The sequence below is a fragment of the Somniosus microcephalus genome, chromosome 15 (assembly GCF_052327205.1).
Source record: "Somniosus microcephalus isolate GS21.2 chromosome 15, FLI_Smic_1.0, whole genome shotgun sequence".
NCBI lineage: Eukaryota > Metazoa > Chordata > Chondrichthyes > Squaliformes > Somniosidae > Somniosus > Somniosus microcephalus.
The window spans coordinates 54,188,318-54,215,307 of NC_141001.1; the positions used below are offsets into that span (position 1 = coordinate 54,188,318).

Here is a 26,990-nt window from a genome sequence, read left to right on the forward strand (position 1 = left end):
TCTTTTCTACACCACAGCCTGTCACTTTAGACCTCTTGTACCCTCAGTCCTCACCCTAACACCAAATATGAGAAGCCTTTGGACTTATTTTGACTCCAAGATCAAGACTAACCACTGAGCAGTCTCTGACACATTCACCTGGCCACCTCCCCTCCCCCTCTCCTAAACTTTGTTCCATCTAAGCCTCCTCCAAATTTAACCCCGCTCCTTCTCCACTTTGTAATTTCTCTCCCGTCTCCTTCAAATCTTGGCAAACTCATCTCCTTGATGAAACCCTCTACTCTGTCCTAGCTCCTCACCACCCCACTTTCTCTCCTCAGCTCCTTGCTTGTCAACATCACCAGCTACTCCCTACCCACTGGAACCATTCCTGCCCTTTTCAAAAATGGTGTCGCTAACCCTCTACCAGAAGAACCCGCCCTTAAAACCATTACTCTCACCAACTATTGCCTTACCTGCAATGTGCTCTAGATTTTTGTTTCTGAAAAGCGAATTTGTTCTCTTACTCTTGCAGGGGATGAAAGTGCTTAAGGAACAGAAGCACTTGCCTCAGACTGGTGCGGGTGAACAACGCCCCAAAACTGACTCCCACGTGAGCACAGTCGTAACAGTGGCCAACTTCCCAGAATCCAGTCTCCCAAAGAGTTCATCGGTCTGAGCCCAGGGGTGCCTGCTGCTGAAACCCACTGGCTCCTGAAACATTTAAGATTCTGAGGGGGATTGATAGGGTAGATGCTGACAGGGGGATTGACAGGCTGGGAAGTCTAGAAATCGGGGGCATAGTCTCAGGATAAGGGCTCGGCCATTTAAGACTGAGATGAGGAGGAATTTCTTCACTCAGAGGGTGGTGAATTGTGGGAATTCTCTACCTGAAAGGGCTGTGGATGCTGAATCGTTGAGTATATTCATGGCTGAGATAGATAGATTTTTGGGCATAGGGGAATCAAGGGATATGGGGATCGGGCGGGAAAGTGGAGTTGAGGCCAAGATCAGATCAGCCGTGAATTTATTGAATGGCGGAGCAGGCTCGAAGGGCCATATGGCCGACTCCTGCTCCTAATTCTTATGTTCTTATGTATGACGGGTGGCCAATCCTATACCGCCCATTTTGTGCCACTGCCCGAGACAAATTTCCAGGCCAGAATCTGTTAGTGTGGTGTTTTTTCCCTATATAGTGGGCAGTCCATACTAGGGAGGTGAAATTCAACTTCAGCATGGGCACAAAACGGGCAGTAGTGAATCAGCGGCCCATTATATATCCCACTGACTTTTCCTTTCCATTGACTTTGATAGGAAAATGAGGCAGTGTGTATAACAGGCGGTCGATTTGCTACCACCCATTTTGCGCTCCTGCCAAAGTTGAATTTCACCCCCTATATTCACAACATTTATTCCACAAATTCTCTCAGAAATTCACCTAAAAAGAAATAGGGCTAGATTTTCAGTATAGGCAGTTTTGGGGCGCTAACCTTAGCGCCCGCCCGAAGTTAGCGCCCGCCCCAAAGTAGCGCCCCGTTGCCGGGAATTCAGTGGCTTCGCCCTAAGAGGTTGGTGGCGCGCTAAAAGAGGCGTTCCACTACTATCTTTAGGCGCTAAGCCGGCGGTCCAGAGGGATAGCGCCCAGGCGGGGCGCAGCGCGGGTGCGGTCATTTTTGGACTGACAGCAGACCCCGTGGCGCCGACCAGCTCTTAAAGGGGGAAGGGACGAATTGGTCTGCTGCCACGCCCTGCACACTGCAGCCTTGCAAAGAGGCCTCAACACTGCTGCTCAGCCCCAGGGAGTCATGGCAACGCCAGAGAAGGCCCGTCAGCGTGCCCTGCGCTTCTCAGAGGGTGATCTGGACATAATGGTCACAGCTCTGGAGGTGAGGCGCAAGATCTTGTTCCCAGGGAGTGGGAGGAATCCAACCCACCACGACTACACCAAAGCCTGGAAGCAGATCGCCCAGAGGGTGACGTTCACCGGCGATGCCCCCAGGACCCACAAACAATGTCGTAAAAAATACAACGACCTGACCAGGATTGTCAAGGTGAGTAGCCTTTCCAGTCTCCTCCTCATTCTTGCATGTACACCTGACATGATGGGCAAAGGGAGCTGAAAGTCCTATTGGCCAGCCCTCAGCCAGCAGCATTGGGACAGTCATGAGCATCAAATGGCCATTCGGCACTCTACACTTTGGCCAAGCTATTCCACCATGGGAGGCTGTGCACACTACATCAGGGCTTCACTCTGGCCAAGCTATTCCACCATGGGAGGCTGTGCACACTACATCAGGGCTTCACTCTGGCCAAGCTATTCCACCATGGGAGGCTGTGCACACTACATCAGGGCTTCACTCTGGCCAAGCTATTCCACCATGGGAGGCAGTGCACACTACATCAGGGCTTCACTCTGGCCAAGCTATTCCACCATGGGAGGCAGTGCACACTACATCAGGGCTTCACTCTGGCCAAGCTATTCCACCATGGGAGGCAGTGCACACTACATCAGGGCTTCACTCTGGCCAAGCTATTCCACCATGGGAGGCAGCGCACACTACATCAGGGCTTCACTCTGGCCAAGCTATTCCACCATGGGAGGCAGTGCACACTACATCAGGGCTTCACTCTGGCCAAGCTATTCCACCATGGGAGGCAGTGCACACTACATCAGGGCTACACAGCGCACTTACAGCCCGTCCTTTCTCTTGCAGGCTAAAGTAGCCTTTAATCACCAGGCCCGTGCCAGGGGTGGCCGCGCCAAGCTGCAGAAGCTCACTCGGCTGGAGGAGCGCGTGTGTGTGCTCATGGGAGCCTGTGTGATCGTCCCCACAGCGTGCGGAGTATCCGACCCTCCACTGCCCGGCAATGGTAAGGACCTCGCCTTTTGGCCCTCTCGCGTCGCACTGGCCCATCCGAGCTACCTCCTTTGCCACTGTCCCACCAATGCGCTGAATGCCACCAGTCCTAACTCCCTCGCTGATGCCGTCTCCTCACTCTGAAGCTACTCTTGTGCATTCCTGCTTTCAGCTGGTGACAACCAGGACCCTGAAGCTGCCAGTGACAGCACCTCCGAGCAGGAGGAGGAGGAGGAGCAAGCCGGACCATCGGGGGAACAGTCACGTCCCGCAGGAGAGGAGGAAATGCTTGACACCTCCTCACTGGACGAGTGCCTGGAGGAACTGTCGCAGGGCAATGCAGCTTCTGGGACCAGTGGCGTCCAGCCACCCAGGAGCCGTGCGCGTGGCCCGCGGCCTTCCCCCCAAAGGGGGGAAGGATCAGAGGGGAGTGCTGCTGATCGGCACACTTGCCGCCACCAACGTGGCAAGGGTCCCTTAGTTCGGCCCCCTCCTCCCCAGCAGGAGAGTCGCGACTCCAGTCCGGACATCTTCACCTCGGAGGAGGTGCGGAAGCTGGATAAGATGGCCGAGGATTCGGACCGGCGCCACACGGAGCTCATGAGCGTGGTGGGGTGCATGCCTGAGGCCATCGAGTCGCTGGCGACCAGTGTGCGCGAGTTCGGGGCAGAAACTGCCGCGAGTGGCCGCATGCTGACTGATGCCGTCAAGACCCTGGCGGATGTGATGCGCGCGCACACCAGGACAACAGGGGCACTCACTGCTGCCACACGCGCTGTCTCAGGCAGGCATTGCCAGGGCAGCCGCCGCGCTGGACCATCCCAGCAAGCCGCCCCTCGGCTGATTGTTGCGGATCCTGCAGTGCGGGCCCGGCCGAGTGCCACCGCGCCACAGCACCAGCCAGCGCATCCCAGACGCCAGCTGGCCCACATTGCGCCATCCGTCACCGCCATTCCCCCACTGGGGCATCAAGGGCAAGCGGCTGCAGCTGATGGTGGCCAGGCTCAGGTGCGCCACTCAGCAGACGGCCCCTCGAGGCCCAAACGCCGTGTAGGCCGCCCCCCAGCGGCATCTGGCGGAAGGGCATCTGAGCCTCAGGCACCTTCCCCCAGCCTCGCAGCAGCCACTGGGCAGAGCTTGCGAAGGAGCAGCAGGCCGGGCAGGGGAGGCAAAAGGCTGGGCAAGGTCTCGCCCTCGCGGGCCACTCAGTAGAGGGTGTGGCCAGCTTTCCTTTTATATGGCGGTGGCCATCTTTATTTTGCCCATGGTTGTGTTGTTGGAGGGCTTATTTTTTGCGTTAGGCCGACGTTGAGGCCCGGTTTGAAGAAAGGTGGAGTGACTCCTCCCCAGTTTGTGGGAGAGAGTCGTTTGTTGGGCTTTTTGTGGGGCCCGTTTATTGTTTTTGGGGATTCATGTGGGAAGGGCTTTTCATTTTTGTGTAATAAAAAATTATCTTTATTCATGCAGTCTCCATGGTTGTTCTTCTTAGTGTTTGTTGGCTTCGCCGGCTGAGGGCTTGTGGAGCGGCTGCATTCATCTTCCCTCATGGCCCCTGGCCATTCCCTGACAGGGGGCTTAGAAGTACCGTGTAATAAGGTGGCGTCGTGCGGCCCTTGGCCCTGGTCGCTCCCTCCTGGGAACGTACTCCTGCTCCTCCTCCTCCTCCTCCTCATGCTCCTCCTGCTCCTCCTCCTGAGGTGCTGGTCCAACGTCAGGTGGCAGTGCCTGAGTCCTGCGGATAGCCAGGTTGTGTAGCATGCAGCAAACCACCACAAATTGGGAGACCCGGTCCGGCGAATACTGGAGAGCTCCTCCGGAGCGATCAAGGCAGCGGAACCGCTGCTTGAGGACCCCAATAGTTAGCTCGACGATGTTGCGGGTGGTTTGATGGCTCTCGTTGTAGGCCTCTTCAGCAGCGGTCCTGGGCGCGCGGAGCGGGGTCATGAGCCAGGTGCACAAAGGATAGCCTTTGTCCCCGAGTAGCCATCCTCTTGGGGGAGGCTGTGCCTGGAACATGTCATGCACAGTACTCTGCCGCAGGATAAAGGCATCGTGGCTGCTGCCTGGGAAGCTGGCATTGACTGCCATGATGCGCTGCTTGTGGTCACAGACCAGCTGCACATTCAGAGAATGGTAGCCCTTCCTGTTGCGATACTGCTCGCCATGCTCCAGAGGGGCCCGCAAAGCCACATGCGTACAGTCAATGGCGCCCTGCACCAAGGGGAATTCCCCGAGTCTGGAAAATCCCAATGCGCGCTGATGCTGGCTCTCCAGGGCCATGGGGAAGGAGATGAATTGGCTTCTCCTTCTGAACAGTGCTTCGGTCACCTGGCGGATGCAGCGATGCGCGCCGTACTGGGAGATGTTTGCTATGTCCCCAGCAGCGTATTGGAAGGAGCCGGTGGCATAGAAGTTCAATGCCACCATCACCTTCACTTCCACCGACAGAGACGTCCTGCACCTGAGCTTTGGCCGCAGATCTCGGCGAAGCAGGTGGCAGATCTCTGCAATCACCTCCTTTCGGAATCGGAGCCTTTTAACACATCGCGCGGCACTCATGTTTAGGTAGGAGCGCTGCTGGTGGTATAGCCTGACTGGGTAAGGCCTACGTGGCCGACGCCTGTAGCCCCCTCTGCCTCTAGCCAGGGCTGCCCCTCTCACAATGCGTCTGCGAGCCCTACGGACATGGAGCTGCAGCTCCGCGTTGGCACCCCATGCAACCCCCATCAAATCCTGGCAAACACTCAAATTTCCAAAAGGCCACTTGCAGCGCTCTGGCCTGAGTCCAAAAATACCTGAGCTCTTGCTGCTTGAAACCAGTTAGCTATCCTCCTTGTTGTGTCTCCAGAAATGCGTTGCACAAGAGTGTTTTCTGAAAAAAGGCTGGCCTTTATACTGGAGAGCACGTCCCCTTTAATTTGCGCCCCCCGGGGCCCGCGCTGGTTGTGTTGCGTTCCTTTTTCCAAACACTCCGGCCGCCAGCCGCACAATGGGGCGGTCCGACTGAAGTTTGGAATCGGGGCGCACAAAGGGCGTTGCACGAGGATGTGACGTCATTTTCTGCGCGCGCATCCGGGCGGGCGCTAAACTTTGCGCCGGCCCTAACGGGCAACTTAATTTGGGGCGGGGCGCAAACTGCGCTGCGCACGGGCGCTACACGCATAGCGCCCGAAAATCACTTCTCTTAAGGCGCTAACTGCTGGCGCTATCAACTGAAAATCTAGCCCTAAGTGTTGTGCTGCTCCACCTTATTGGACACCTTATAGGAGTCACCAGGAGAAAGGGAGTGCTTGGTCATGGGCATCTTGCTCATGATCCCCTTGGTCTGGACGAGGCATGGGAGGAGGACATGAGGCCAGGCAGAGCAGCACCAGCACCAGCTGCTGCAGGAGAGAGGGACAGGAGGGCGAGGTGGCCTTCCTCCCCCCTGTGGGTACAGGACATCCATCCTCCTCTGGACCTCCTCCACCAGGACCTCCAGTGTAGCATCCGAGAACATGTGCACCCTCACCCTCGGTCCCTGAGCTATCCTGCAATGTGCCGCTGTGTGCCAGCCAGAGCACTCCACACCTTCAGTGGAAGTGAGTGCGAGGAGCCCACATATACTGCTGCACGAAAATTGTGTCTAATCAGTACTTGGGTACTAAACCTGCAGATTTCTGATTTAGCACCTCCAGGCAAATTCAAATTATGGTAATCAGCAATTAGCACCAAAATTGTGTGCTAAATCCAGATTTTCAAACAGGCTAGTCTTATTAGCATAGCACTCATTTAGCACCTGTTTTCACCCTTTGGCCAAAATAATCCCCTAAACCTTTTACAGCTGGCCGACAAAAAAAATACAAAACATTGTGGGCTAGCAATTCATTATAGCCAAGGAATGGGCAGTGTTTAGACTAAAAATGGTTAAGTAGCGCCAATTGAAAATCACCTAGACTGCATGCACAATTCGTCCTCACTTCTCATTAAAATGATTGCAGTCATGATTCTCATCTAAAAACCCAAGCTCATTGGCTTTACACTGAAAAGATGGACCAATATTGTGTGTAATCTAAACGCAAGTAATGATTGCCACAGGCCTTTTTCACTACTTAAAGGGGAGGTCCATTGATGCTGCAGCACCTCATTCTCAGCATTGTTGGGTGTGAAGCTGCCTCAACAACCTTAAGAAGAAGGAGCACTTATTTACAAATGCTAATGGCAGATCGCCTCCCGTGGAAGCTTTGAAAGCATTGGTTTTAGCAGTGGAGAGAAGGCGTGCAGTCCTGTACCAACTGGCAGGAGGGCCTCGCCACAAGTCTGCTGGACTATGTGGAGGGAGGTGGCACACCACGTCATGGGCAGCACTGTGGTCCCCAGGTCCCACACCCAGTGCAGGAGGAAGCTTAACAAGCTCACACGGGTGGTCAGGGTGATAGAAGACTTCAACAAGTGCTACATACTACAAGCTTCACACACTGCTCAATGCGCCACACCCACAGCACTCACCCACCAACAATCTCTACCTAGCAACACTCACACTCACATCTCACACCTTGCACACAATGACAGCTATTCAACTATGGCAGGCACAAGAGTTATTAGTTATTAGAATTCATGTGATATGTGTGATATGTTTATAGATACATTTATTAATGGTGTTTGGAATATTTTGTGGTCTCTCTCATTTCACATTTGCGCCCAGGAGGACGCTGTGATTTAGCATGAGACAGGGATGGTATGATGGGAATGTGGTGAGCAACGGGATCTGGGGTTTCATTTATTTGAATCACAGTCTGATGAGCCAGTCGCTGCTTCCTCCCTCCCTCCTGTTCCCCCTTCTTCTCATCATTTTCCTCCTCCTCATCCTCCCCCTGAGGTGGTCCCGCAATCCCTGGTGGCAAGGGCTGCGTCCTCCTGATGGCCAAGTTGTGGAGCATGCAGCAGACCACCACGAAATGGGACACCCGCTCTGGCGAGTACGGAAGGGCTCCTCCCGAGTGGTCAAGGCAGCAGAACTGTTGCTTCTATAAGCCGATGGTCTGCTAATGATGTTCCTGGTGGCATCATGGCTCTCATTAAATGAGTGCTGGGCACGAGTGTTGGGGTTGCAGAGGGGAGTCATGAACTAGGTGGAGAACAGATAGCCCTTGTCTCCGAGCAGCCACCCTTAAGCTTGATGTGGTGGCCGGAAGAGTGCTGGCACACTGGTCTAGTGCAGGATGAAGGCATCATGGCTGCTGCCAGGATAGCGGCATTGACAATGAGGATTCGCTGTCTGTGGTCACACACCAACTGCACATTAAGTGAGTGAGTGATTTTTAGCAAGTGCTGTACTTTGAAGTCTTTCAAAAATAATGAGGGAATTTTGTACTTGCCAGAGCACTCCATGATACCAAAGAACCTTGAAATGACTAAGGAAAACTCTTCCAGTAGCAGGAAGTAGCACACAGCCACTCAAACTGCAAAACCCTGACAGGTGCAAGTGATTGGTGAGGATCCCTTTAAACAGCATCACTGGAGTCGGCTTCCTGCTGCTGCACACCACCTCAACCTGTCATTGCTTTCTCCAGCTGGTAAATACCTTGGCTAAAACAAAGTTGGAAGATCGGGCGTCCAGTGAGCGTTGCACACTCACTGACGTCACGAACTCCATTATGGCGAGCTCCCTGGTGATCGAGGTTACCGGCAATGCTACTGGCAACATCAATATGGCGTGCAGTGCTGGAACCGGCATCAGCTGTCATTACAGCTGTCAACGGCACTTTATGTGTGGCGCAAGCCACACAAATTTCTCCCCTGATTGTCTTATAAATCTGGTTAGCCAACTTCAAAGACTGTTGAAGTCCTAAACCAGACAACCTATGTGTATTCATATATTCTTAGCAACCCACTTCCAGTAAAGACCTCATTCCCTTTCTCTCAATTTCCACATCTCTATCGAGGGTTGCCAACCCTCCAGGATTGTCATGGATACTCCAGGAATTAACGATTAATTTCTTTGACACTGCTGCGAGCAACCTGGGGAAAGAAAATCACAGGGGCATTAGAGAAATTGTGGGTTTTTAAAATTTCTTTAAACACTTTCATTTATTAGTTATACAAATATTGGAGATGGGAAAGAAAGGCTGTTTGACCGACTGTCAAGAATCATTCAATTGGGTAAGGAAGAGTCTGTTTGCTTTCCAATTGGCATGGGAATGCAGTACACCATGGGAATGGACATGTTGAGTGACCAATGGCAGGAGCTTGGGCGGGACAGTTGAAGGTAGCAGGTCATGTGATGAAATCTCCAGGAATATATCCAACTACAGTTAGCAACTCTATCCCTATCACATCTGCTTTTCCAAACTAGAGCTTCGTTAATGAGCTCCTTTCCCCTCAGCCAAGGTTTCTCTTTTTACAATGGTTGACAAGCCCTTTGACCACATCTGGCCCATTTCCTGTGACTTTGCTGTTATTCCTCTCCCTCCTCAGAACAAGGACGGGGTCCCCATCATGCTCAACTTCCACTTCACCAGCCTCTGTTTTCACCAGATCATTTCAACCACCTATTAGATGATCCACACACCTTTGCCTTGCCTTTCTTCTCCACTTTTTGGAAGGATTGTTCTCTCTGGGATACCCTTGCTCATTCTTTCACCACCCCATCATCCAACTGTCCTTCCCCTGATATTTCCCAGTGTAACTGCAACAAATGCAGTACATGCTCCTTCACCTCTTACCACATGATTGTCCAGGGCCCAAACACTTATTCTATGAGAGAAAGCAATTTGTCTGTACTTATACGAACATACGAACAATGATGGACAGGTAAAGATCCTCTGATCCATCCAGCCTGCCCTACACAATATATACGCTCTCCATCCCACCCAAAACCATTTGAACTCCTGGGAGAGGCAAAAATCCAGATAAAAGCCCAGGCCAATTTGGGGTAACAATGTGGGAAATTCCTCTCTGACCTTCTAGGTGATCGAAACTACTGCAGGAGATCACTCTGGCCCTCAATTCCCTGCAGTACCTACCTTTTGTAAGAGGTGATGTCCGCCCCAGCCAGAAACAGGTCCAGCTCTCACTGGAAGGAATTCAGTGAATTGACGTCCACCACACGAGATGGCAACCTATTCCAGATGCCCACTATTCTCTGGGAAAAGAACCACCTCTGACATTTAACCTATATCTGGCCTATACAACTTAAAACTGTGACCCCCTGGTTCTCCGTAATCTATGTAAATGGAACAAACTGTCAACTGGAACACAATCTATTCCCTTCATTATCTTGTAAACCTCAATCAGACCACCTCTAATTCTATGCTATAATGTAGAGTCCCAGCTCTTGATAATTTATCTTGATAATCAAGATGCTTTATACTGGGAATTAGTCAAGCGGCCTTCCTCTGCATCCTTTCCAAAGCCTCAATATCACCCACCATATGAGAACACCAAAACTGGACACAGCATTCCAAGTGAGGCCTGACCAAGGTCTTGTACAAAGACAAATAATATGCCTCGTCCTATAATCAATTGTCCTATGAATGTACCCCAACACCCTATTCACGCTAGCTATCATTTCACAGCATTGCTCATGTACTTTTAGAGATGTATGCACTAGAATGCCCAGATCTCTTTCTTTCTCCGCCTTCTTTAATGCTTTTCCTGAAGGGTGTATGTATGTTGAGCATTTTCCCTGCCCACACTCATAACACTAAATATGATTTGCCAGTCAGGAGCCCAATCTCCCAACACATCAGGATTTGCTTGAAGCTGTTGAGCATCATCTACAGTCCTAACACTCACACAGATCTTAGTATCTAATGTAACCCCACTATTTAAAAAAGGTGGTAGAGAGAAAACGGGGAATTATAGACTGGTAAGCCTGACATCGGTAGTGGGGAAATGCTAGAGTCCATTATAAAAGATGTAATAGCAGAGCACTTGGAAAACAGTGACAGGATCGGACAAAGTCAACATGGTTTTACAAAAGGTAAATCATGCTTGACGAATGTACTGGAATTTTTTGAGGATGTAACTGATAGAATAGATAAGGGAGAACCAGTGGATGTGGTGTATTTGGACTTTCAGAAGGCTTTCGATAAGGTCCCGCATAAGAGATTAGCGTGCAAAGTTAAAGCACATGGGATTGGGGTTAAGGTACTGACTTGGATAGAGAACTGGTTGGCAGACAGGAAGCAAAGAGTTGGTATAAACGGGTCTTTTTCTGAGTGGCAGGCAGTGACTAGAGGGGTACCGCAGGGGTCGGTGCTAGGAACCCAGTTATTCACAATATATATTAATGATCTAGATGAGGGAACTAGATGTAATATCTCTAAGTTTGCAGACGACACAAAGCTGGGTGGGCGTGTGTGCTGTGAGGAGGATGCCGAGAAATTCCAGTATGATTTGGACAGGTTGGATGATTGGGCAGATGCATGGCAGATGCAGTATAATGTGGATAAATGCGAGGTTATCCACTTTGGTGGCAAAAACAGGAAGACAGATTATTATTTGAACGGCAATAGATTGGGAAAAGGGGAAGTGCAACGGGACCTGGGTGTCCTTGTGCACCAGTCGTTGAAGCATGTGGTTAAGAAGGCAAATGGTATGTTGGCCTTCATAGCGAGAGAATTCGAGTTCAGGAGCAAGGATGTCTTGCTGCAGTTGTACAGGGCCTTGGTGAGACCACACCTTGAGTATTGTGTGCAGTTTTGGTCGCCTTATCTGAGGAAGGATGTTCTTGCCATGGAGGGAGTGCAGCGAAGATTCACCAGACTGATACCTGGGATGGCAGGAATGATGTATGAAGAGAGATTGGGTCGATTGGGCTTGTATTCACTAGAGTTTAGAAGAATGAGAGGGGATCTCATTGAAACTTATAAAATTCTAACAAGACTAGACAGACTAGATGCAGGAAGGCTGTTCCCGATGGCGGGGGAGTCCAGAACCAGGGGTAAGGATAAGGGGTAAGCCATTTAGGACTGAGATGAGGAGGGATTTCTTCACCCAGAGAGTGGTGAACCTGTGGAATTCTCTACCACACAAGGCAGTTGAGGCCAATTCATTAAATATATTCAAGAAGGAGTTAGATATATTTCTTAAGGCTAAAGGGATCAAGGGATATGGAGAGAAGGCAGGGACAGGGTACTGAATTTGGATGATTAGCCATGATCTCATTAAATGACGGAACAGGCTCGAGGGGCCGAATGGCCTACTCCTGCTCCTATCTTCTATGTTTCTATGTTTCTATCATTGGAAATTTGCAGATCGTGCCCCCAACACTATACATCTAGATCATTAATGAAAAATATAAAGAGCAACGGTCTCAACACCGATCCCTGGGGGACACCCACTGGTGACTGGTCTCCAAACAGAACACTTGCTCCAATCTAGTATACCATTATTGCTGCTTATTGTGTATTTTCCTCTACACTAAAGAGAGAAAATGCAGATTAAAGTACCACTTTGCCAAACACCTTTGTTCTGTCCTCATTTCCCTGTGGCTCATCTTTTCAACTCTCCCTTCAAGTTTCACTCTGCCCTCCATGATTTTGACCTCCTACACTGATCCAACCATGCTCAACACAAGCCTCGGGAATAGTATCTTGTCTTTCTCCTGGGCATTGCAGCCTCTGGCAGACCTCCAGTATCTCCCCCATTTCCTTTACAGTGGGAGCTGCCAGGGAAGTGGGGTAGGTCTGTCGGCATCCAGGGGGAAGGAAGGCAGGTTGGCATTTTGGGTGTAGACCATTAGTCAGCCCATCTGGCAGCCAGGGATCTGTGCACATAGCGTTGGCCTGATTTATTGTCTTTTTGGGACTGGCTGTCACAGTGTAGGCGATATTCACAGGATCTTCCTGAATTAGTAGTATTCATTTTATTAGCCCCCTCTTTTTTACTTCTGAGTCACGGAAAAGAAACCACACATAATTTTTTTTAAAGTTCTTAATTCCCTGCTGGTTTGAATAAGTTCAACACAAATAGACCTAAAAAAAAATACTTAAAAAAAAAATTAGCTACAATATTAACAACATGATTATAATGAATACGAGCATCAGTATTTTCACTTCCAACAGATTGGCTAAGAAACCTTATAATTAAATTATTATATTTGTTAGCTGAAATTACAAGTTTAAATATAGAACTGAAGCCGATTTAGAGATTGGACTTCTAAGAATCATAAACTGATTTCACGTTATGCTTTCATGGTACTGAGTAATTATTTTTGGAGATCCTCTGTCCTACATTTTTTCTGTATCTTTTTAAGTGCCTCTGCCCATTTTTGCATTTGTTTCTATAGCAGACAATTATTCCATCAATGTTTAATCTTTTCATAATTATTTTTAATTTGACCTGAAACTTCCATGCCTCTCAGTAACTTATTGCTCACTCAATTCCCGGAAGATTTTGAATGAAGCAATCTTTATTCTTAAAGTCTACTTTTAATGATGATTCACTTAAACCTCACTCAATCTGAATCTTGCATGTAATACTACAGGCTCATGTCCATCTGCACTCTCAATGTAATTATTTGATTCACATTTTATCTGTAAAGCCATTTGGTTTCATTTTCACAAAAAAACAAATTATGGAATGCAATCCTAAAATATTGGTAAAAATCCTGAAATCACATGTATTAAAAACAAATATAACCTTTTAAGTCACTTTAAAGCAGTGGACTTGGTCATTGTCTGACATTATGGCCTTATCGTTCCCTTAATTCTGTTTCCTCTTCTCCCTCTTTCACTTCTCTCTTTCCTCCTTCACTTCTGTTTCCCTCTCTCTTTTCAGTCCTGTTTTTCTCTTCTGTTTTTACCTTTCTTCCTGCTTGTCTGTGCTACACTATTTCCTCTATGGCTTGTTGTCAGGGGAGTGAAGAATGAAGTAGACCAGGGTTGCTGATGGAACTGAGAGAGTGGAAACAAGTGGATGGGTCACTGATGGAGGTGACAAAGGCATGGGTGAAGGTTTCAGCAGCAGCTTGGCTGAGGCAGGTGTGGAGGTCGGCACGGTTACGTAGGTGGAAGTCGGTGGTCTTTGTAATGGAGAAGATATGGGATTGGACATTAAGGGAGCAGCACCTCTGCCTATTGATAAAAGGGACAACACTGTCAGCAGTGTCATGAATGGTAACAGGAGTGCAACCAATAGTACATTGTACTCAAATGGCATAGAATTGCTTCTTAGCTGGTCTGAATGTCCATATAGAACTTGATTTATGCAGATGTGTGGCAAAAGAAGGTACCGGTTATCTATATTATGCAGTGCTGATCTTTATAATGGCTGTTATGAATGATAGAAACATAGAAGATAGGAGCAGGAGTAGACCATTCGACCCCTCAAGCCGGCTTCACCATTCAATGCGATCATGGCTGATCATCCAAATTCAGTACCCTGTCCCTGCTTTCTCCTCATATCCCTTGATCCCCTTAGCCTTAAGAAATATATCTAACTCCTTCTTGAACATATTTAATGAATTGGCCTCCACTGCCTTCTGTGGTAGAGAATTCCACAGATTCGCCACTCTCTGGGTGAAGAAAGTCCTCCTCATCTCAGTCCTAAATGGCTTACCCCTTATCCTTAGACTGTGACCCCTGGTTCTGGACTCCCCCACCATCGGCGCCGTCAAAGGAGTATAAATACTCGGGCGTGGGCCCAACTTGCCAGGGACATTTTGTAAGACAGGAACTAGTGAAGTACAACTAGACCTCCATGTTCTGAAACAAGTTGATTAAAGCCTTGCTTTATACACAAACCAAGTGCGTAGTGAGTTTTATTACGTCAGTATGTATTTAATTGGTCTGCCATGTCTTTGTTCCCCATTATAAATTCCCCTGATTCTGACTGCAAGGGACCTACGCTTGACTTTACCAATGTTTTTCTCTTCACATATCTATAGAAGCTTTTAGTCAGTTTTTATGTTCCCTGAAAGCTTACTCTCATACTCTATTTTCCCCCTCTTAATTAATCCCTTTGTCCTCCTTTGCTGAATCCTAAACTGCTCCCAATCATCAGATTTGCTGCTTTTTCTAGCCAATTTATATGTCCTCTCCTTGGAACTTATGCTATCCCTAATTTCCCTTGTTAGCCAATGTTGAGTCACCTTTTTTTTTATGCCAAACAGAGATGAACAAATTCTGTAGTTCATCCATGTGATCTTTAAATGTTTGCCATTGCCTATTCACCATCAACCCTTTAAGTAACATTCCCCAATCCATCCTAGCCAACTCGCGCCTCATACCATCATAGTTTCCTTTATTTAAATTCAGTACCCTAGTCTCTGAATCAACTACTTCACTCTCTATCTTAATGAAGAATTCTATCATATTATGATCACTCCTCCCCAAGGGGCCTCACACAACATGATTGTTAATTAATCCTTTCTCATTACATAATACCCAGTCTAAGATGGCCTGATCTCTAGTTGGTTCCTCGACATATTGGTCCAGGAAACCATCCCATATACACTCTAGGAATTCCTCTTCCACAGTATTGTTACTAATTTGGTTAGACCAATCTATATGTAGATTAAAGTCACCCATGATAACTGCTGTGCCCTTATTGCACGCATCTCTAATTTCCCATTTAATGCCATCCCCAACCTCAGCATTACTGTTTGGGGGTCTGTATACAACTCCCACTAACATTTTCTGCTCCTTGGTATCTCTCAGCTCTACCCATACAGATTCCACATCATCAGAGCTAATATCCTTCCTTACTATTGTGTTAATCTCCTCTTTAACCAGCAATGCTACCCCACTGCCTTTTCCTTTTTGCCTGTCCTTCCTGAATATTGAATACCCCTGGATGTTGAATTCCTAGCCTTGGTCACCCTGGAGCCATGTCTCCGTAATCCCAATTATATCATATCCATTTACATCTATTTGTGCAGCTAATTCATCCACCTTATTATGAATGCTCCTCGCATTAAGACACAAAGCCTTCAGGCTTGTTTTTTTAACACTCTTAGACCTTTTAGAATTATTGTTTACTGCAGCCATATTTGATTTACACCCTTGATTTCTCTGACTTCCACTTTTGCTTTTCTCCTTCCTGTCTTTTGCTTCTATGCTTGCTTCCCTTTCCTCTGTCTCCCTGCACAGGTTCCCAGCCCCCTGCCATTTTAGTTTAAACCCTCCCCAACAGCACTAGCAAACACTCCCCCGAGGACATCAGTCCTGGTCCTGCCCAGGTGCAAACCGTCCAGTTTGTACTAGTCCCACCTCCCCCAGAACCGGTTCCAATGTCCCAGGAACCGGTTCCAATGTCCCAGAAATTATGTATTTTTCTAATGCCAAGAGGGGCCGGAATTTTGCCGGTGCTCAGTGGACGGGATGGATGGACTTTCCCGATGTCAGGTCTGCCAGCGCAGAGCAGACCCGACGGGGGAGGCAAGTAAAATCATTAGTGGCTTGTTTACAGCCACTTATCAATGGTTTTTTCCCCAGCTTTTTGGATTTGTCAGGTCGCCCACCAGTTTCCCACAGTGCCCAGACCTCATCTGTGAAGCTGAGGTGGGAGGTCAGTGGCCACTGAATCAGCTGATGAGTTGACAGCTTTAAATCTCAAGTCAAAGCTCCCAGCTGATTGAGATATGTTCCCTTAACCACTAGCTTCTCTAAACTGCATTTCCACTACAGATTTAGGATGCTGCAAGTCTTTATATAAGTCTCCATCCAGTCTGACCTCATTACCTCTCCCAAGTTAGACAGATCGCTTCTGTCATCTCTACTTCACCTGCCATCTATTACATCAGCATCGGTGCCCTTAAAACTATCTCACCTTGGTCCTCAGAATCCCACCACGAGCAGCTCCAATAGCAGCATCACCAGCAGCACCATCAACAACACCAACCTTCTCCACAATCAACTGATGCTGCACAGGACAGAGAGCATCAGCACCCAACCACATTGCTGCCCAGGAGGCCAGGGATGGCCTCACCATGGCCACATTTACTTCACTTGATGCTGCACACCCAGGCTGCCACATGATGCACCAGGTAGGCACCACCCCACACCAACAACATAAAGCTTCCCTACAATGCCCAAACCATTCCGTTCACACCCATCAGCATTGTGGGTGGTACCTTTATGTCTCACCATTCACTGCAACTCACTAAGCCATTTCCAAAGGTGCACACAAATCTGTCCAAGAATGCAACGTGTTGGAAATAAAGATTTCAATGTTTGACAGCACATTAACAGAAATTTTACATGAACATTGGCTAAAACACTGTGGTAAACCACTGTTATTGTATCCTACTGTTATCGTTATTGCATATTGTTACCTCTGGTTGGTGCTGTGTACCAATGCATGCCTCAGCTGGCTCCGCCCACATGACCAGGTATAAAGGTGGGTGTTTCGGCAACCCACTTCCTTCTTGGAACCAGTTGGCCACGAGAGGCATGCTCTGTTCTTTAGTTAATAAAAACCTCTTCATTACTTTCCTAATTCATCGCCTTTTATGGAGTAATTGATAAGCGTATCAATTTTATTAACTAAAAGTAAAATGTCCGGAACTGAGCAGCAACAACAGCAGGTGTTGCTGCGAGCCCTCAGACCAGCATGCCTGGACCTCGACCCTCAAGCAGCGGGTTCATCGACCAATTTCGAACACTGGCTGAGCTGCTTCGCATCCTTCCTAGAAGCCTCCGCCGTGACATCGGAGGAGAACAAACTAAAAGTTTTGACCGCCCAGGTGAGCCCTCAAGTATATACACTCATCCGGGACGCTACTACGTACACGGCGGCCCTCGAACTACTAAAAGGGCAATACATGCGCCCAGTGAACACGATTTACGCCAAACACCTCTTGGGATCCCGCAGGCAGCAACCGGGGGAATCGGTAGAGGCATTTTTACGGGCGTTACAGACACTCTGCAGGGACTGTGACTGTAAGGAGGTAACGGCTGCGGGGCACGCGGAGGGACTTACCTGTGATGCCTTCGTTAGGGGCCTCCAGTCCGACTACTCCCGGCAGAGACTGCTCAAAAGCAAGGAGCTCGACCTGAAGACGGCCATAGCCCTTGCGCTCTCGTTAGATGCGGCCCACCGAAACCTCGAAGCATACTCACGTAACGGCGCCGCGCCATGGCCATCGCGACCTTGGGACATGGGACCACCGCCCCCGGTACCAACTGCTGCAGCGATGTCCCGAAATCAACCGGGACCGCCGCCCCCGGTACCAACTGCAGCGATGCCCCGTAACCAGGCCCAAAAATGCTATTTCTGTGGCCAGTTAAAACACCCTAGAGCGCGCTGCCCGGCTAAGACCGCTACCTGCTCGGGCTGCGGGAAGAAAGGCCATTACGCCAATGCCTGCAGGGGGAAACCCGCGAACGCCAGCAGCGCCGCGTGCGAACCGTGGGGGAAGCCATCTTATCCGCCATTTTGTGCACCTCCGGCCGCGTGGGGACCTGAATCATGGCCGCCGCCATTTTGTCCGCCGCACTCAACCGCCATTTTGTCTCCGGACTCAACCACCGTCTCGTCGGACGACCATATCGACTCACTAAGCCATACACTGGCCTCCGTTACGCTGGATCAAGCCCTGCCTCATCATCTGTCCAGGTCCATGATGGACATCACGGTAAATGGCCGCGGCACCACTTGCCTATTTGACAGCGGGAGCACAGAGAGTTTTATTCACCCCGACACGGTACGTAGCCATTCCCTCACGGTCCTGCCAACGCGCCATCGGATTTCTATGGCGTCTAAGTCCCATTCAATGGACGTCGGCGGCTACTGTGTGGTGACCCTTTTGGTTAGGGGCACAGAATATAAAAATTTTAAACTTCTTGTCCTGTCCCGTCTTTGCGCTGCCGTGCTGCTAGGGTTGGATTTTCAGTGCCACCTTAAAAGTGTCACATTAGCATACGGTGGATCCCTCCCCCCACTCACAGTCTGCAACCAACACCTTTTAAATCGCCCGCCGCACACCACTTGCAGCCTTTCCACACTCAAAGTCCCCCCCCCCCTTGTTCGCTAACCTCACCCGCGGCTGTAAACCCATCGCTACCAAGAGCAGGCGGTACAGCGCCGGGGACAGAGATTTTATTAGCTCTGAGGTGGAGCGGCTCCTGAAGGAGGGCATTATCGAAGGGAGCACCAGCCCCTGGCGAGCCCAGGTTGTAGTCGTTAAAACCACCGATAAACGCCGCCTGGTCATTGACTACAGCCAAACCATAAACCGGTACACTCAGCTGGACGCATACCCCCTTCCTCGCATATCTGATATGGTCAATCAGATTGCGCAATACAGAGTATTCTCCACCATTGACCTTAAGTCAGCATACCACCAACTCCCCATCCGCCATGAGGACTGCCAGTATACTGCCTTCGAGGCGAACGGCCGCCTCTACCACTTCCTTAGGGTTCCCTTCGGCGTCACCAACGGGGTTTCGGTCTTCCAAAGGGAGATGGACCGGATGGTTGACCAGAACGCGCTGCAGGCCACCTTTCCCTACCTGGATAACGTCACCATCTGCGGCCATGACCAGCAGGACCATGACGCTAATCTAGAAAAATTCCTCCGTACGGCCCAGCGGCTGAACCTAACGTACAATAAGGAGAAATGTATGATAGCAAAATACTGCAGATGTTGGAAATCCGAAATAACAACAGAAAATGCTGGAAAAACTCAGCAAGTCAGGCAACATCCGTGGAGAGAAATTTGAGTTGACGTTTCGGGTTTGACCCTTCTTCAAAACTGGAGAGAAAAGGAACTAGATCGAAGGCAGGGCTGCGATCGGACAAAAGAATAAAAGAACCAAAAGAAGTAAAAGAGATTAGAAGCTGGACGAGATGGTAATAGGCTGTGATTAGGTGTAAAGTGTACTGGCAGGGCAAAAGATAGCTGCCAGGTGTGAGAGAGAAACAAAAGGAAAGGGGGGGGGGAAAGGAAAGGAGTGGAAAAATATAAGTGAAAATGAAATAGGGGCCGAGGTTATGATCTGAAATTGTTGAACTCGATATTGAGACCGGAAGGCTGCAGAGTGCCTAATCGGAAGATGAGGTGCTGTTCCTCGAGTTTACGTTGAGCTTCCGTGGAACAGTACAAGAGGCCAAGGACGGTGAGGTCCGAGTGGGAGTGGAATGGTGAATTGAAATGACAGGCGACCGGAAGCTCGGGGTCACCCTTACGGACTGAACGGAGGTGTTCCGCAAAGCGGTCACCCAATCTGCGTTTGGTCTCCCCAATGTAGAGGAGACCGCATCGTGAGCAGCGAATACAGTATACTAGATTGCGAGAAGTACAAGTAAATCGCTGTTTCACCTGGAAGGGGTGTTTGGGGCCCTGGACAGTGGGGAGGGGGGAGGTATAGGGGCAGGTGTTACATCTCCTCCGCTTGCACGGGAAGGTGCCAGGCGAAGGGGAAGGGCTGTCTGGGGTGATAGAGGAGTGGACTAGGGTGTCTCGGAGAGAGCGGTCCCTGCGGAATGCTGAAAGGGGAGGGGAGGGGAAGATACATTTGGTGGTGGGATCACTTTGGAGGTAGCGGAAATGCCGGAGGATGATCCGTTGAATGTGGAGGCTGGTGGGGTGAAAGGTGAGGACAAGGGGAACCCTATCGTGGTTCCGGGAGGGAGGGGCAGGGGTGAGGGCCGAGGTGCGGGAGATAGAACTGACACGTCAACTCAAATTTCTCTCCACGGATGTTGCCTGACTTGCTGAGTTTTTCCAGCATTTTCTGTTGTTATTAAGGAGAAATGTATGTTTCGCACCAAACGCCTTGCCATTCTCGGCTGCGTAGTGGAGAATGGAGTCATCGGGCCCGACCCCGACAGGATGCGCCCCCTTATGGAGCTCCCCCTCCCCCACTGCCAAAAAGCACTGAAGAGATGCCTGGGGTTTTTCTCTTACTATGCTCAGTGGGTGCCCCACTATGCGGACAAAGCCAGACCCCTCATCAAATCCACCTCCTTCCCCCTGACACCAGAGGCGTGTGCAGCCTTCGCTCTTATCAAGAGCGATATTGCGAAGGCCACAATGCACGCAGTGGATGAGTCCATCCCCTTCCAAGTGGAGAGCGATGCATCCGACTTCGCCCTAGCTGCGACCCTTAACCAGGCGGGGAGACCCGTGGCCTTTTTCTCAAGGACCCTCCAGGGCCCCGAGATTCGACACTCCTCTGTCGAAAAGGAGGCCCAGGCTATTGTGGAAGCGGTGCGTCACTGGAGGCATTACCTGGCCGGAAAACGGTTTACCCTTCTCACTGACCAGCGTTCAGTTGCTTTTATGTTCAATAATAAGCAGAGGGGCAAAATCAAGAATGACAAGATCTTGAGGTGGAGAATTGAACTCTCCACCTACAATTACGATATCTTGTACCGGCCCGGGAAACTCAATGAGCCCCCAGATGCCCTATCACGTGGTACATGCGCCAACGCGCAGGTTAATAGACTGCAGTCCCTCCACAATGACCTCTGCCACCCGGGGGTCACCAGGTTCTTCCATTTCATCAAATCCCGTAACCTGCCCTACTCCATCGAGGAGGTCAGGACCATGACCAGGAACTGCCAAATCTGTGCCGAGTGCAAACCGCATTTTTATAGGCCAGGCAGAGCAAGCCTGATCAAGGCCACTCGCACCTTCGAGCGCCTGAGCGTCGATTTTAAAGGGCCCCTCCCCTCCTCTGACCGCAACGTGTACTTCCTCAACATAATTGATGAGTACTCCCGTTTCCCGTTCGCCATCCCTTGCCCAGACATGACCAGTACCACGGTCATCAAATGTCTGAATGACCTCTTCGCCCTGTTCGGGTTCCCTAGCTATATACATAGCGACAGGGGCTCATCTTTCATGAGCGATGAACTTCATCAGTACCTGCTCGCGAGAGGTATTGCTACGAGCAGGACCACCAGCTACAACCCCCGGGGGAATGGCCAGGTGGAAAGAGAGAACGCGACGGTTTGGAAGGCCATCCTCTTAGCCTTAAAATCTAAGGGCCTTCCGACCTCTCGCTGGCAGGAGGTCCTCCCTGCGGCACTCCACTCCATCCGGTCACTGCTTTGTACTGCCACTAATGCCACCCCTCATGAGCAAATGTTCGTTTTCCCCAGGAAGTCCACATCAGGAACCTCGCTACCGACATGGCTGACTTCTCCTGGGCCCGTCCTACTGCGGAGGCACGTGAGGGCCCATAAAACGGACCCCCTGGTCGAGAGGGTGAACCTCCTACACGCCAACCCCCAGTATGCCTACGTGGCGTACCCAGACGGGCGGGAGGACACGGTCTCCATACGAGACCTCGCACCCTCGGGTGCCCCTGAATTACCACCGTTATCCCCCACCACTTCTCCCAACCCAACCCCTGTAGACGGCATGCTGGAGCCCCAGGACCCTTCGTTGACCACCCAGACACCAGATTCGACGTTGGATACTGCACCACCGCCGCCGCCACCACGACGATCAGGACGTCATACAAGGCCTCCTGATAGACTTACCTACACGAACTTGTAGTACACTTCACCCCACCGGACTAAATTTTAAACAAGGGGTGAATGTGGTAAACCACTGTTATTGTATCCTACTGTTATCGTTATTGCATATTGTTACCTCTGGTTGGCGCTGTGTACCAATGCATGCCTCAGCTGGCTCCGCCCACATGACCAGGTATAAAGGTGGGTGTTTCGGCAACCCACTTCCTTCTTGGAACCAGTTGGCCACGAGGGGCATGCTCTGTTCTTTAGTTAATAAAAACCTCTTCATTACTTTCCTAATTCATCGCCTTTTATGGAGTAATTGATAAGCGTATCAAACACCCAAGTGTCTATCCTTGTGTGTTGTTAGTTGGTATGATTGCACTAGGATGAGGGTGTGTGTGAGGAGTGGCTAGTGAGATGGGAAAGTGATAATGTAGATAGAGAGGGATAGGTGGAGGTGCAAGGTAAGTTGGTGTGAGTAAGGATGTGCAGGAGTAGGGTAGGGAAGGCAGAGTGATGGGGATGTGATGAATGGCATGTGAGAGGCTGAGTGTGGCTTTGCAGTAACGTTTCGTGATCTGCTGAGATCATTGGAAGGTTTGCGCCACTGCAGCCTGGTCCTCCTGATGACATCCCTGCTTGTGCCCTCCTGTGCAATGTGCAACCAGGCTGCGTTGGTGTCCTGGGGAGGTCTCTTCTTCCCTTGGAAGGGAAGAGAACTGACTTGTGTGCTGTGACTCCCTCCATAACCATATGGAGGAAGTCATGGTGAAAGAATTTTTACTTGTCCTAGCCCCTTTGGCGCTATCCCGGATCAGGCGTACTTCTCAGATGTTCACCTTCAACTAAAGGTTGAGGTAGCCGAATCCTAAAGATGCTTAACTGGGTCTAAGGGTCCGGGCTATCTCTCCCTAAAGGAAAGGAACAACCCGAGAATGTTACCGTCCTCCAGGTAGCACTTTTAATAAGTTTAGCCACACAGTAAAATCCCGAATATTATGAGGGTCCGGAGATTTCTTTCAGAAATTGTAACTCTTCACCAAAGAGTGTACAAAGATTGGGTTCACGAGTTATTGATACAGAAGACTTATATGAGACAATTCTAAAAATATAGAGATTTATTTTAAAAAACACATGCAATTTACAGTTGGTGAATCAGTCAATCGCAACATTAACAGTTTTAAAAAGAGAAAAATTACACTCTTATTCTTAACAGAGAATCCTACTTATAAATCTTAACTTCGCTGTTCTTAAACTTGTCTATTACAGGATATCCATCAATTATCAAGGTAACAGTTACCTTCAATCCCCAAGGTACAAAAGAGTGAAGGACTACAGAGCCGCCCCTGTAGTCGAGAATCGCTTTGCCCAATTAAAATGAGTCTGATTATCTCATTCAAGACTCCAATATTTATACCCCCTTTTCAGTTGTTTTTCATAAGGTTTCTGTTAATCCAAGTTAATTATCACTAATCATCTTTTAGCTGACCTACTGAAATTCTTACTGCCACATCATCAATAGCTATTGGGAGTTTACCATATGTGGGAAATGGGCAGATGTACCTTACATTATTTCATTCTCAAGAGGTTTTAATCAAGATCATTCATCCAAGGCTGACCATTGTCTTAATTTAATAAGGTTACCCATTCGGGGCCACCCATTCTTCTGTTTCAATAAGGTTATTTATTCAGGGTCAACAACTTGTCCTATTTCAATAGCCAGAATTCTTTCATAGCTATTTCATAGTTAGGTATCTAAATTTCCAAACCCAGTTTGTCATGTTCCAAAGAATTTATAAGGTAGAGTTCCTTATAAGGTACTCTTCAGGGTTAGCCACTGGCTTATCTCAGAGGCCAGAATTCTTTCAGAAGGTAGGATTTCCAAATCCAGCTTGCCATGCCTTCCTTTAAAAAAGTTATACAGTGTATTTTTCTAGAAAGGCTATAGTGTATTTATCTTATATAGTATATTTTTCTAAAAAGGTTATATAGGATTCTTCACAATGGGAGAGCCTGGGTGCAGCCCTGAACCTCTGTGCCATGCTTGTCAGTGTTTGCAGCACCTCAAAGCTGTAGAACACCGACAGCACAAATGTCAAAACGAAATTTGGCCATGGTCCCTTTAAGGAAACCAGCTGATGACGAGTATGACGTCACCAGACCCGCTTCCTTCAATTGGTCGGGAAACTCGCTGGGCGGACTTAACAAGCCCAATCATCGGAAAGCTAGCAGCAGGGCCGAGTCCCGCCACCGACGTTGCCCGCCACGGACCCACCGAGGTTAGTAAAATTACAGCCAAGGACTCAGTGCTGTATAGATCTAGTGCATTGACCACTTTCACTTCTATTGAGAATGCCATTTGGATGTTACTCCATATGTGTTTCATGATTGGTTGGCACGTGTCAGTGATCACATTCTTGTTGAAGAGCAGCCTTCTCACACAATGGTCCTTGCTGAGGTCTAGTTAGGCGGGTTAACAGCAATACTTATGCTACATTGGGTAACTGCGGGCCCTGAAAATCTGCTTCCTTGCCTTCAAACCTCCTGGACCATGGTCTCCTGTTGCTCCCATCAAAGTATCTAGCAAAGAAAGACTTGATGCTGCACTGTGCTATTGAGTTCACTGAAAGACTCCTTTATGGCAACTTCCATTAGCGTACACAGAGAGCTCACACACATATCCTGGGAAATTTGCACCAATCATAAGCACCACCACTCAGTGCACTGTCTCTGAGCAGCACCTCAACATCTGCTGGACAGTCTACTGGGACTATGCCATGCAGCAGGATATCGGTGAGCATATTATTCACTTGCAAGTGAAATGAAAATAATTTGCAGGAGACTATTAAAGGAAACCAATGTGTATATTGTCCACATGCACTGGAATCAAAGTCACACATTAAAAATAGCCTCATCTATCATTTGGCCGCAGACAACTAACGGTCGGCATTGCCATCAAGCGCTTCAGGAGTAAGAAGGTGCACAGATAGCACTGTCCGGGCCATTCTCACCGCCTGTGTGTTGACCAGAATGCTAATACCAGTCAGCACCAAGGTTCATTCACGTATACAGAATATCCAGCTGCCTCTGGACGCGAACTCAATAATGTCCATAATAATTATTGATGGAAGATCCCATCTGATGGGTTTATTCGAGCGAAATCGCAAGCCCATTCGTTTGGAGCGCATTCCTGATGTCGTTAGAAATAGCGAACAGAAGAATTCCGTCTCGCTCCCCCCCGCCCCCGCCCACCACAGAGTCAACAAACAGCGAGCAGTGGGCTCCGCGGTCGCCAGCCGGCACAGCCGCAGCGTCCTGCGAGTTACCTTCCAGCAGCTCCAAGGGGGTTTCTGGATCATCTCCGCCGGTCTTGTGCTTTTCCTGCTGCAATGGGCGCGCTCGTTCAGTGGGGGTCGCGCATGCCCTGGTTCGCAGTGTTATGGGCGCCGTGTCGCCTGTGATAGAATCGCAGTCGTGCCTTCATTCAACATGCGTTCAATTCTGCACCCAATTCTCCAGAGTTGCCCACATTCGTCAGACTAACATCTAGCAGGCGCTTTATGATCTTGAGACTGTTCGCTCACGTCGCCCAGTCAGAAATGCCCGCCTGAGGCGCAGATTGTGAATGTCAACATCGCCTTGAGTCCTCCATCCGCTCTACCGACCCGATCTAATGTCACTTCCTAATGCTCAGTATTGTAAGAAAGAATATGCATTTATACAGTGCCTTTCGGGATCTCGGGACGTCCCAAAGCGCCTTACAGCTAATGAATTACTTTTGAAGTGTAGTCACTGTTGTAATGTATGTACACAATCAAATTAGACAAACACCCACATCTGCAGCAGCATTTGACGTTAGATGTTATGTAATGAATGAATGTAATGCATTTGTGCAAAGCAATGTATCATAGGGTTAAACAATAATTTAATTTACAGTATACCCTGAGCGTGCCCGGCTATTCGCCCGTTCGTGTCATTCCGCCTATTACTGGCATTTCCTGAATATCCCGATCCGGGGATCACCCACTGAGCTCTGCTACTGTAAATACGGCCGTGTACAGAGCTGTGCATTAGACTTATTTGCAGAAGGCAAAGATTGATTATTAAAATGGACCTGGATTCTTCACGAATGGACTCCGCGGATCCAACAACACAGACAGCAATCGGCATCAACTGCATTTCAAGATTAAGTAATAAAGCGCATTAAATTGAAAAAATTTGCACCACCCTGCCTTGCATTTTCCAGCCAACACTTAAGAAAATACTGTAATAGATTAACCGAGTGAAAATCAGTTCCATAACCGGATCATACACTGGCTGCAGAGAAGCGTCGTGTTAACAGACTTTATAGCTATCCTCACCTGGTCGAGATCTGGAGTTTGTTAAAATACAGTTAGCCATCCATCAGTGTCACGACCCACTATTCTCTTCCATCTGCTCCTTCTGAGAGGCTGCCGATCGCCGCTCATTGAAAACTCCGACTCATAATCTACCGAGGTTATGCAATTGGAATGCCGCCCTGCTGTCATTGGCTGGCTTTCCCTGGGAGTTCGGTGTATCCTGGATACAGTTTTCAAGGTAATTTCAACACGTAGCTGACGAAATCTTGACAGAGCAGAAAATCGGAGCTTCTCAGCAGGCTGGCTGCCAAAGCCAATCATTAAGTAGCCAAATTCGGGTAATCCTCAAACGCCAACTCAACACCCACCTTGCCTCCCACCGGAAAAACTCAACATCACTGAAAGACACGTCAGA

At 49.2% G+C, this 26,990-nt stretch overlaps 1 protein-coding gene across 3 annotated transcripts in view; it reads right to left on the reverse strand.

Annotated features, from left to right (window-relative positions):
• The window catches only part of LOC147106737 (uncharacterized), a 73,534-nt gene extending 46,749 nt beyond the window's left edge, over nucleotides 1–26,785 (reverse strand). For 2 of the 3 annotated variants that reach the window (XM_086007811.1, XM_086007809.1), the window contains exon 1: nucleotides 26,597–26,785. The gene's annotated coding sequence lies outside the window, so the exon portion shown is untranslated. Of the gene's footprint in view, nucleotides 1–25,561; nucleotides 25,887–26,596 lie in introns of those variants that run through there. The other variant, XM_086007810.1, reaches the window with a different exon arrangement.
• Between the last annotated feature and the right edge of the window lie 205 nt (nucleotides 26,786–26,990).